Raw genomic sequence first — 13,128 nt, forward strand, 5'->3', positions numbered from 1 at the left:
AGAATATTGAAGCTGGAGGGGACGTACAACAATCGTTGAGTCCAGCTGCCTGGTCGCTTCCCAGCGCTGACCAAAAGTTGAAGCATGGTTATTAAGGGCACTGTCCAAATGCATCTGAAATGGTCGTGACAGGCATGGGGCATCGACCACCTCGCCAGGAAGCCTGTCCCAGGGATTGACCACTTTGAAGTGTGAGGAAAAAGATGATCAAGAAACAAGCCAAGTTTTGTACGTCTGTTCCTTTCCCAAGTCCCCACAAGCAGGGCAGGAACAAATGTCCCTTGGTGCATCGGTAAGGAGTGGTGAGAAAATCCTGCGCCTGGGCGGCTGCGTCACCCCTGGTCACCCCCGTGTCACAGTGCCGTCACCTGGCAACGCAGCAGTCACAGTGGCCCGGGGGAGTATAAAAGGGGCCTCGTCCTGTGTCCCCCGGGCAGAGCTGGCCTGGCACCGGCCTGAAGACACCCGAGAGGAAGGCCTGGAGGGGCCGGTGGGATTCCCCGGGGGCTGAGGGAGGAAGGCTGGGGGACACTGGATATGAAGTTGCTGGAGCTTCTGCGCTTCAAGGGCAGCTGTGACGAGGCTATGTTCCAAGTTCATCTGATGGATGGAAACCTTGCTTGAGCCTTCAGGGAGCAGACACGAGCCCCTCAGGAGATGAGAAGAACCACCAGCACCTGGAGGTGCTCAAGGCTATCAGGCTTTTTCAGCTGGGCAGCCATGGCACCACCAAGGGGATGCTTTCTTGAGGAGCGCTGCAGAGCTCACCGGCTTCATCCCTGTGGAGCCAGGAGCAGTGGCCGTGAGTTATGGGATGCAGAGATATTGCCAGGGGTCCCAGAGCTTTGGAGCAGCCACTGGTGCCCTGCCAGGCACAGGAAGGATTCTTGTCCCCCCAGGTCGATCAGGCCAGGGGTGTTTGGTCACTCTTGGGAGCCCCTGAGGTGGCTCCGGGCTGAGGGAGAAGAGGGCTGGGGCATCTCCCGGGAGGCGTGCCCAGCCCGTGGGACGAGGAGGCCGGTCTCGCTCACGTGCTCAGGGAACAGCCGATCGCCAGCGCTGCCTGGGGTCAGGAAGGAATTTTCCCCCGGGGCACATTGGCACTGGCCCCCGGGGGTTTTTTGCCTTCCTCTGCAGCACTGAGCGCGACCACTTGTCAGGGCTCCTGCGGTCCCTTGGGCCAGGTCACCGCCTGCTGCTGGTGCCCCACGAAGGTGGCCTCGTGCCCCGCATCCGGGGGGAGGAAGCTTTTGAGGCTGCCAGGGGGCCCCCAGCGTGGCCCCCGCGGGTTGCTGCTTTTCCTCGGTAGCACTGAGCACAGCCCCTGGCCAGGGCTCCTCGGGGCCTCAGAATCTTCGCTTATTGAGTGTACTGTTGTTGTCAGTCTCTTGTTTTTTAGTGTGCTTTTCCAGGTGAAATGTCTCAACTATTTCCAAAAATGAGTACATGAAGAAAAAAAAATAATCCACAGTGAAATGAAAAGGTATTGCTCACCTCCGGAGATTTGCAGCCGTTTAGTTCAGGGACATGTCTTCATACTGATGGCCTGATCTCTGAGCCTCAACAGGGTCAGTAATGTTGGGTTTGCCATCCTGTGGAAATGCAGCAAAACTGGATTAACATAGAAGACTTCCAAAAAGCTGCGCTTCACTCATGGTTTTTACAAATTTGTTCAGATAGTCAAATTATCTTTAGATGATCCATAGCTCTCATGCCTATCAGAATGTACATACCTTCTACTCTCAAAGTGACAGAGGCAATTCCCAGGCTGGGACACGACTGCCCATTCAATCCCTTCTGCTTAGTGCAGGGCTGTGAAGAAATGTCCACAGAGATTTCCTCAGCACGTGTTCTTGGGGAAAGGAAGAGGTAGGAAGATGAACTGAGAGGGGAGTGGAGAAGCTAAGCAAAAGGAAGAGAAAAGAATAGAAAAAGGAAAAAAAGAAAATATGAAAAAGAAGAGAATGGTTCAGCTGGAAGTGACCTACAACAACCGTCTAGTCCAATACCTGGCCTCTTTAGGGTTAACTAAAGTTAAAGCATAGTGTTAAGGGTGTTGTTCAAATGCCTCTTAAACACTGACAGGTGTCGGGCATCAATCACCCCTTTAGGAACCCTGTTCTAGGGTTTGACCGATCTCTTGGTAAAGAAATGTTTTCTTGTCTCAATTTTGAACTTTGAGCCATTCCCAGGTGTCCTGGCACTGGCTCCCAGGGAGAAGAGATCAACACCTCCCTCTCCCCAGCCCCTCCTCAGGATGCTGTAGAAAGTGGTGAAGTCACCCTTCAGCCTTCTCCTTTTCAAACTAGAGTGCTCTACTGCTCCTCAGAGGACACGCCTTCCAGCACCTTCCCCAGCTTTGTACACTCCTCTGAGAGAATTCAAGTACCTTAATATCCTTTTTAAATTGTGGATCCTGATTTACAGATTGCATTTACCTACTGTGACTCCCCACAGCTATAGCGAATTATTTCAGGATGTTTTACTTCAGCATGCATTTACCTTGTGGGGCTCCTTTGAAAAAAAGAAAGCAAAGGAATAATCAGCAGGATTATCAGCAGGATAATCAGTGGGGTGATCACAGGGATAATCACCTTTGGATGGGCTGCTTATGCTGTATTTAATGCACCCCAGGATGCAGTTTCCCCTCTTGGCTGCCAGGGCACACTGCTGACTGCTGTTGAGCCTGCAGTCAACCAGCACCCCCAGAGCCCTTCCTGCAGGGCTGCTCTCCCGCCACTTCTCTCCCAGTTTATGGTGCAAAATTCAGCAATGCTTGATTGAATCCTGGATTGAACCTGCAATCCTGGTAAGGCTAAGTGGAGATTGGAAAATAGGCTTTACTTAGTCTTTACAGAGATTTTTGAGTTTGGAAGAGTCTGCATTTCAGGCTGATCTGGCTTAGTAACTTCTGCAGGTCAATTCTGGCCAAGAACCTCTCTGCCTGACAGATCATGATTTTCTACCTTGTGGAATGAGACTTAACATCATCCCTTTCTTTGGCTGGTATAGGTGGTGTCTCTGCCTACCTAAATGTCATCTGTGGATTGTAGTAGCAGATGTCTACCTGCTCCAATACATTGTTTAGATCTTTTGGAACATGATGTGAGGTATGAATTTTGTGAGGTCGGAAGACAACGTGTAGTTAATGCTGCAATACTGGACATTATTTTGTTGCAAGCCTTAATCATCAAAGGCATGAGGGTATTTCATGACTTCATTCCCAGAGAATGAAAGATCTTGACCTGAATTTGCAGTGTCTGTCTGACTTCCAAGAGGAACTTCCTTTTTTTGGGTGCTTTTTTTTACTTCATGGGTGTGTTGAGAGGATAACGGCAATTAGCGACTGCCATTGCTTCTGAATAGGAGAAGAATGAAGCTCTATAGGTGCTTAGACATACCTAAGACCATGCAGTGTTATCTTCATACTGAGAAGTACTTCAGGATATAGCACAAGCTATTTAATTGTAGTTAAAGAACCTGTGTTTCTGCTACTCTAACAGAACTTTGCAAGAATGAGCTGAGACCCCAAAATAGCTCTATGAAAATAGCTCTAAGAAAACCAGATTATCTGCATAGTGGGAAATACGAGATACGGAGAGCTAGACAATACTAGTCTCTGGAACACCGAAGCTACTACCTTGTCTTTAGGTAACTCTCATCAGAGCATTCAGAAAAGAGACAAACAGTAAAGGTGCATAACCGGCATATTTTGTCAACACCAACTGAACCAAAACACTCAGGGAATGGAGGTGGAAAATGTCATGTGTCTGGATCCCAGGTGGTCACAGGTAGCATATAGGCACCAATCTGTTTAGAGCTCATTGTGAAATGTGATGCTGTACTTGGCTTTGAGAGATGTACCTTGTTGTAGGGCCTTATGCATAGAGCCTGACTAATGCAATGACCTGACTGCGGGGCTGGAGAGAACTTGAAACATGGGGCTGGAGAAAATGTGCCTTTGTAGAGTTTCCTGTAAGTACATATATATACACGAGGCTACCAGGCACATTAGTGGCTTTTTTTAGGAACCTGCGCAGGCGTCAGTAGTGTAGCTGGAATTACTCCACATTTGCAATTCAGAGGTACCTGAATTCTGTCTGAATCCTTCAGAGTGTAGGTATCTACATGAAAGCACACGGTCTAATCTCATTTTCATCATGTTCTAAAGGATAAACCTGTGTTTGGTCAGATTAATGGTCAGAAAAGCCTGTTTAATCCACAGCCATATATATATATGTAAAATGCTGTTGTATTTCTCCTCTATGATTAACATTAGCACAGGTCTTTGCATTCTCCTGCTGCTCTGAGATGAGGAGAATGAAGATGACAAAAGACAGCAGGAGAATGCAATTTTTGTCTGACAGTTTCAGTAACATGAAAGATGCAGAATGACAGTGGAAGGTTTTTAGCACACAGCTGCTTAAATCTGAAATATGTTGACTGGCTTAGAAACCAAGTGACTGTTCTTAGGGGGTACATCAAGGGACTGCATATGCATATATATAGACAGTGAGTAGGGACACAGATAATTCCTCTGGCACAACTTCACTTTAAGTCCTAGGAAGTTATGTTACGTTTAATTACCTCATACAAACACCTCAGCTTAGTCAGTCAAAAATAACTGAAGGAAGCTTATCTATCTCCGTCATGTATGTAAGAGACTACCTCATTTCCCCCTTCCCTTTAACTGGATTGTAACATAGCTGCAAGGGGATGCGCTGCTGTTTTCCAGCTGGGCTAGCAGGCTGTGTATGCCTTATGGAGACCTCTCCATGACTGTGTGTATACAATTGGCTGTGAATGGTATATCTGCTCAATATTTGATGCACACACACTGTAGAAAACAGGGTTATGTGTGTGCTTGTCACTGCAAAGAGGAACTCCTACCAGTTTTATCTGCATGACAAACCACTGGAGGCACACAGGCCATTTCAGCATGTCTCAGCCACCAGCAAGAACACAAAGCCAAGCATCGTTCGAACAAAGTGCTTAAGGGAGGCCAACCTGAAGCATCCCTGTTTCTGATTGGACTCCTATAATGTCATTACCTACAGATACTGTCAGACAGAGCTGGAAAGGGCTGTTTATTAGGAATCCTGTATTTGGTCAGCTGCTGTTGAAGGCAAAGATATGTACTTTAGCAGAACTGAACAAATAAGCGGTTTTGTTAGAAACTCAAATAGGTACCAATTTTGAAGGCAATGTCACATTACATCATTCCCATTCCAAATGACTGGAAAAAGGCTGGATTTGAGTGAGCTGTAGAAATGTAATTAAACTAAATATTCACTTCTATGTGATTATACATTGATTTTTAAGTGGGTCTTTGGCACTTGCATGAACATTAACCTGAAGAGAGAAGGATAAAGAAGAAAAGGAAATAAAATGCCAGAATATTATATGAAGTAGCAATAATTTTATTAATTTATTAAATGAATTATTATTTTTTTTGTTTACTCTGCGATGTATCCTTTGTATAAAAATACATAATTTTGTTTAAGGTGAAGCATGTGTACTTTTTCAAAGGCATGAAGCTATTAACCCAGCCAGCTTTGGAAATGTAGGTGCCTTGCCTTCTGTTTAGTAAGTGGTGAGATGTCACTGTTTGCCACTTAGTCATTTGGGACATTTCTAGATGAAAATCTTGGATACAGTTGTGGTAGGGTCATGTCTTTGAGCCAACAGAACTGAAGGAACAGCTGGGTCAAATTTTGAAGGAAATCTTATTAGTCCTAATGGAGCATTGTAACAGGAGCGCTTCATTCAGTTTTGGGCTATCTGGAGTCAGTCTGCACACTTAACGGCCTCACCTTGGAGGACTCGAGTCTGCAGGGTTTTGACAAACAGAATAATTTCTAAGGATAAGTATTAATGATAGAGGTCACGGCTTATAGAAATTCTATGGGATCAGCATCTTAGAGGCCTGTATACCTTTGCAGGGATTTTGGATAAGTGGATTCCCATAAGCTTGAGTCTCTAAAGAGAGATACTTGCTTAGAGTATAATATTTATAAAGTGGTTGCAATGAATTTTCCTGTCAGCGGTGAGTGAATCACAGCTCTTTTGGACAGCCTAATTTGTACCAGCTCATTTTAAAGTGAAAAGCTCTGCCAGCAAATTTTACCCTTTTTAGGAATTAATCTGGGTGTTAAAACTTCTTTTTCAAACCTTTGGAGAAACATCAGTATTTGACAATCATGTTGGCAGAGTATTTGCAGATTCCCCATGTTTTTCCTGTGTTTCAACAGTTTGATTTTGCTAGCAAAAATACCATATTTTAGGAGTACTTTCTTTAGCAGAGTAGCAGAACTGGCAGTCCATATCTAAAAACACCTTTCTAATAACTAAAGCTGTAATACTTGTTGCAAAATACTCTGATAAATGAACTATATAAACTTTCTTTTCCTGAAATAAGTATAAGAAACTCAAATTAATAAGCATTGTTTTAGTACTTCAACTGTGGTGATTGATCACTGGATCCTCTCCATCTGCATGCTGTATATAATCTGAAATAATTATGAAACAGGGTCAGATAATTTTGATTTAAGTACAAAAATTAAAGGAAAAAGGTTCTGGCTCTGGCTACATCCAGTGAATTTGGCAGATTGTTAGACTGAAAGATACAGTGTTTTGTGTAACATGCAATACTGTCAATTTGTGCTGTAGGGTGATGGTTTAGAGATAGAAATAAAGAACTGTAATAGGCCACAAATATTTCTGATGCTGCAAAAGTATACTAATGAAACTGGAGGGTTTTCCTGAGGAAAAAACTACATTTGCTTAGATGTATCAAGGATCAAGTACAATGGTTTACACTACTTTAGGCTTTTATTAAAAATGAACAAAACCCAAACCCTGGTAAAAAGCAAGAATACAGTCAAATGAATGCTTGAAAGAGCAAAGACCTAGATCTGCATCAGCTTCTGTATTTTCCTAAATATAATCACTGTCCGATTTGAGTCTGTCAGATATCTTTACCATGCTGTGGATTGCTGCAATTAATAGTCCTGGTTTCCAGAAGTTTTAAGAACATTAAATTCAAGAGAACAAACACAGCTAATCAAGTAAAATTTATAAAATGGAGTGCAGCTTAAGTAACATGGATTCCAGAGACCACAATGAAGTGAATTCTGTTAAAAACACCACATGGCTCATCTTGTGGGTTTTTTTTTTTCCTTCTTTTTTCAAAAATACCCCTGTTCACATTCTGCCCCTGAATGTCTGTTGATTTGGAGTGAAATCTGAAAACCAAAGGATATAATTTTAGTCTGAGATCTGAGTCTTAATTTCAGTAACCACCATAATGGCAAAATTTACTTGGAAGACTGTGTATGTAGATGTGATAATACTCTTTAATTATACTGCTGCTCAGTCTGTAAAAGTGCCAGAGTTAGAGACACACTGGAAAAGGATCAGTATTCATCTAGTCTTTCAAATCTAATTATCTGAATATATCAGCAGCTATGGAAAGTACATGGGGGAATTACAGTATCTCTTTTATCAGTACTTAGCCATTAGACTCTACTGCATTAAAAACAGTAAATAATAATAATAGTAATTTCTTTTTTCTCTGGAATGAACTTGTGCAATTAGACCAAAATGTAAGTCAGTCATTATAAGTTTCTGCTCACAGTAATTCTATTTTTAAAAAAAATCTATGTGATTGGTTAGCTTAAAGAAAAGGAAAAAAGAAGTAGATAAAAGGTATCCAGACGAATCCAAATTTGTAAACACTGAGAACTTAGATAAAATGTCTGACTGCTGTTAACTCTTGCATGAAAAGATGATTATGAAGGAAATAATTATGTCTCACTGAAAATACTTGAATCCTACTATACATATACCAATAGTCTTTAAAAAATCTATTTTAAAATGTCTCATACTTCTTCAAGGAGTATGAAAAACTTGAAAATATGAGTTTGGATCTTGTTTAGACAGCACACTGTGTGGCGTTTCATGGGTAGAATGGAAGAATTTAATAAAATCTACTGCAAGATGTAAATGTTATGGTATATGCATATGAAATGTTATGGTAAAGAACGAATACATTGGGACCTGCTTCTCCCAGACTGACACAATAAAAAAAAATTGCTAACAGGAGACAACAAATGTGCTCACAACATGTTGCATAAAAATTATGTACAGTAGGCATCCTGAGATCCATCCATAGGCATCCATGCAGGCATCCATAAATCCCTCCTGAAGCAGTAATTTGTATAGTTAGTATATGGTTTTCTGTGCAGTGATTGAGTATCTTCCATATTATTGAAGACCATTGCTCCAAAACAATATACAGTATTGAAAACCTGTCGTGATAAGAGACTGTAACAAAACCCCAAATCTTCCAGGGTATAAGAAGAAGATATATACATTCAATAAACATACTGCTTCTGTAGGTGTTTTCTGCATGCATCTTTAAATAGTTGGCTGTGATCCATCCTTCTGAAAATGCTGCAAATTTCTACCTAGTTAGGCATTGCAGTAATGCGATAAGGGTTGGGTTTTTTTTGTTTTTTAATTTTATTATGTATTTTTAAAACTGTTGTCTTCAAAACTATCACAATACTCAAAGCAATTTATCTGAATTCTATATTGTGTTCTTTATTTTGAAGTCCCTTTGCAGAGTTCTGTGCCCCCATACTGAATGTTTGGTGGTTGTTGAGTTAAAAAAACAAGTCTTGAGTAGTATGTTTGATAGATGATGCATTGTTGTTGCTGGAGAGCATCATCTGCATAGTACTTTTTGAAACAGAGACAGTTGAAACAGAGGTTGGTTAAGAACTGCAGTTGCTTGAAAATCAAGTTACCATTAACTTGGGTATCTCACTTCAAGCTCACAAATGTGAAAGCTGTGATTTCACTGGGTTAGAGGTGAGATAATTGTACAGATTCAAACTGTTTTTTGCATTTCCTAAATGTATGGTATTGATAGATTGTAATGAAAATACACTTTTCTATCAGCGTACTTCATGGTAAGAGATCAGAGTTGGACTCCTTTGCTTTCAGAGCAGTAGCAGGGAGGACCAGCACACAAGGTGTTTCCTGTTTTCCTCTTCTGGACGTTAAGTGTGCAGATGACTGTCACTTAAAGATGGTCATGATGAGAACGTTCTGGAAGAAGCATGTTAAGAAGTAGAGAAGTGTACCCATTGCAAGCCATTTTACATTCTCTTATGAACAGCCAAAGAAATACACTTCTGGATCTGATCCTTCCTGGTCCTCTAGTACATTTTCTGTTCAGCTCAAATGCCTTTGAGAACAATGATGGAGATAGGTGCTCTGCAGTCTGGAGAATTTCTTTTGCACCTCAGCAGGTGACTGTCTTAACATCCTCCTTTAAAGAGGTTAATCTTCATTTTAGCTCAACGGCTTTAAAAAAATGTCAGTCAAACATAAGCACCACCACTGCAATTCTCCACTCTCAATGCAGATTACAGGGTCTTACAGACTTTTGGCCTCCAGAAATATACCAATCAGCATTTAAGGTTCTTTTGTAATGTTGCTGGTATTAATAGCGTATCAGCAGATGGAAAATATTATCTATCCACCTTTATCTTGACTTCTAGATAGGTTAGAAAGAAGTATATAAGGAGAAGTAAAAAAAAACGGTCACATTTTCTTGAGAAAAATGACAGAATTTCTAGTTTATGGAAAACTTGATGGAAGTTTTACAGCAGCTGTAACAAGCAATGGCAAAAATCATATGATCAATCTAAGTGTTCATTTAAATTTTCATTATATTAGTAAAATTAATTTATACAATAATAGTTACACACTGGTGTTTTCCCTTGGTTTCCAGATTTCCCCAGTGTATTGAAGTAAATACTGCAGAGGTTTTATAACACAAGTTGGGAAAAGTAGGAAGAATTTTTCATACTCATATTCTTTTGTGCCCAAAGCTATTATTAAAATCAAAGTGTTCAGAGGAGAAAGGCCAATGCACTAACCAATTGGACCACCCAGTTTACAAGCAAAAATAGAAGCAGCATTCTCTTTGTTGAATATATGGTATTCCAGCTCATGGGGACACTCAATTAGACAGAAAAAATGTGGGTTTTGGTCTTCCAAATATTTCTTATAAATGGAATGCTTCACTTCTTTTTCCCCTTCTGTAATGTACTACCCAGGAAAAAAAAGTCTTGGAGTGAAAAAAAAAAAAAAGATTCATGGTATCTCTCATGAAGCATTTTTTCAGCCTTCAAGGATACAGCCAAGGGAATAGATACTTAACTGGGTTTGGTGGAATTTACAGATGGCCAACCATACAGCATGGTCAGCATCCAACTAAAGTTAGCTCTATTTTGCACTTATGCAATGCACTTTATTGACATGGAGAATGAATCTGCCACTTATGGTAGATCGTTATCACTTGTGATTCATGTACTAGGGTTTCCAAGTCATTGTTTTATGGATGACTTCTGTGGTGTGTTTCACTGATAGCCAGCCCAGACAATAAATATCCTTGATTGAAACTGAGTATGACATTAAGAGTAAAAGCTTCTTTAGAAGCTCCTTCCAAAGCTTTTTCAGTCCAGCCAGGAGGAAGACTCCTACCATCATATGTGAGCTGCTTCTCATTTACTATGATGCAGAGGAGATGTGAGGGCAGTGTAGAAACCCTGGCCCCATGGTGGCATGTGAGGTGTTGGCATCGCCGTTCCCACAGCAAATCCGCATCATTTGTCCACTTACTCAGAGGACCACGCAGGTGTTTGGGAGGCAGCCTTTGCAAGAAGAGAAGACAGTGAGGTCAGCATATGCAAGATACAAAAAAAATGTTATTACTGATGTAACCTGAAAATGAACAGCTGAGAGTGAATGATGTTATCTCCCCTGCCTTCCAGGGCTCTGTGGCCTTGTCCCTCCTGCCCTGGGGCTGAGAGGAGTTACTTGGAGGCCTCACAGGAGGCCTCCCTGCTTGCTTGGGAGCTTCTTTAATCTCAAGCCTTGGTCTCAGCCCACACAATGTCATGGCTGCGTCGTGTCCAGTGATGTCTTTTCTGCCAGCATGGCTTTCTGGCCAGGCCTCACCCTGGGCCTGTCCCTGTGGCCTGCTGGTGGCCGCTGGGCCCCCTGCCACCCCACCCGGCTGGGTGCTGCAGGGATGGGGGCCTGCTGCCTTGCTCCCTCACACCTGGATGCTAGGGAAAAGCTGTTTAACCTATTATACATGATTTCATGCCTCAAAAGAACATCACATGGGATTATTATTTTCACAAGCCTGTGATTACTGACAATGCTTCTGTCCCATTCCCATTACACTAAATAAACCACTACGAAACAGGGTGAAAGGATGTATTACCAATACATAACTTAAAAGCAATCTCCAGGGCAAATGTCACTTGATGTTTGTAAGTTAATAGCAATAAAAGCAGAAAAGCTAAATTACCTGGTTAACCCAGGATTTTTTTAATTGAATTGAAGCTAGCGAGCAAACTTGAGTTAAAGTGCATGTGTATCAAAATGCAACCTACCGGTCAGTACTCTAGGGTGGCACATAACTCTTCTGACCTGGGAATTTTGTTTATTTTGGCTCAAAATTTCAGTGTCTTCAATGACTTCAGCTGCTTGTAAGCATCTACATTTCCATAATTCTTTCCTGACTTGTTCTTAAATGTGTTAAGGAACTACTCACGCGCCAGTGAGGTCAATGGAGGTTTTGATCCACTGACCTGCCTTTGGCTGGATCATGCCAGAACCATGACATTTATACAAAGCAAAAATTGGATCCAGCTCTGAAACTGGTGGAAGAGAAAGGGCAAAGCCAAAATACAGTTTGGCTTTGACTGCTGTTGCATTTTTGATTCAGCATTAATAACACTAACTCAGACTTTTGACTGCCATCACAAATGAAGCCCCAATACTGTGGGGAAATTTTACTCTTTTCAGTGGCTGAAGGGTATTAAAACATGAGTGGATATTGTCAGCTGCAGAACTTTCAAACCAGATACTTGCTTCTTGCACCAGTCTTTGACATCATAGAATTGATTAATGTATGGGCTATCAGTCTTTAGCTAGACACCAGCCTTTTGGAAAGTCTTGTTTTTGAAAAAGGAAATACATGGGATTTAGAGGTCAAAGAAAAGGGTGGGCTGAAAAAATTACCTGAAATGAAATCTCAGTTTATTGTCCCTTTACAGATAATAATGGAAAATACACCTGAAATCACAGATGCAGAAGTCTGTGTCAAACACCATTTCTTTTTTAAAACATACTACAAGTTCCTGTTAAATTCCCCCTGCTAAACATGATGTAGCTGAGACAGGCACAAGTCTTCCAAAATGGAAGATCCCATATAATAGCAGCCCATATATGAGAACAGCAGCAGTAACAACTAAGCATGCTGCAAGCTACACACTTCCTGAGACTGATGATCTAGACACAAGTTAATGACTGCTCCTAATGTCACCAATGCATACTGTTCATTAGGATCCCACCAGAGACTGTTCATATCAGAACAATCATTTCAGTAACTCCCAGGGTCATATGATCAGTCTCCTCAGTCTTATTTCCACTCTCTGGGGTGAAAAAAGTGCCTGAGAAAAGAAGAAAATGGAAATATTTATAACATTGTGTTATGTGTTTCTCTATTAAGTAGTTAGCAGGGTTTCTGGCTGCTGCAGTGGATTAGAAGCACGCAGTGACTACCCTGCTCTATTTATATTCCTCTTTTGAGGCTAGCAAAGAGTCATCTAAGCAGTTGACAAGGACAACACAATTCATAAGAAATGTAACTAATGGTGTAAGGTCACTTTTATTGCAGCTGACTTATAGTGTAATTCATGGGAAAGTTAGGTCATTTATATTTCAACTGGCTTGTATTTTTGTGGGAGTGTGAAGAAACTGCAGAATCCCAAGAGACTTCACTGGGACCATACTCTAGCCTAGACTTTTTTGGACTGATTTCTTCTGAACATTCAAATGACTCTGCTCGTGCCTAACGTGAATGTCCTTTGCCTCTACCCTGGCCTAGGCTCTTTGCACTGATGCTGAAGTGCAAACCAGGCACTCCCCAGGTTTCCTATATACCAGTTTGTCCATATGGACCAGGTTGAAGGGTTGGCTTGGTGGATATATTTGCCCCATTAGTCACAGTGATACCTGAAAGCTGCTTTAATTTGTGTA

This window comes from Falco punctatus, assembly GCF_963210335.1.
Source record: "Falco punctatus genome assembly, chromosome: 4".
Lineage (NCBI taxonomy): Eukaryota > Metazoa > Chordata > Aves > Falconiformes > Falconidae > Falco > Falco punctatus.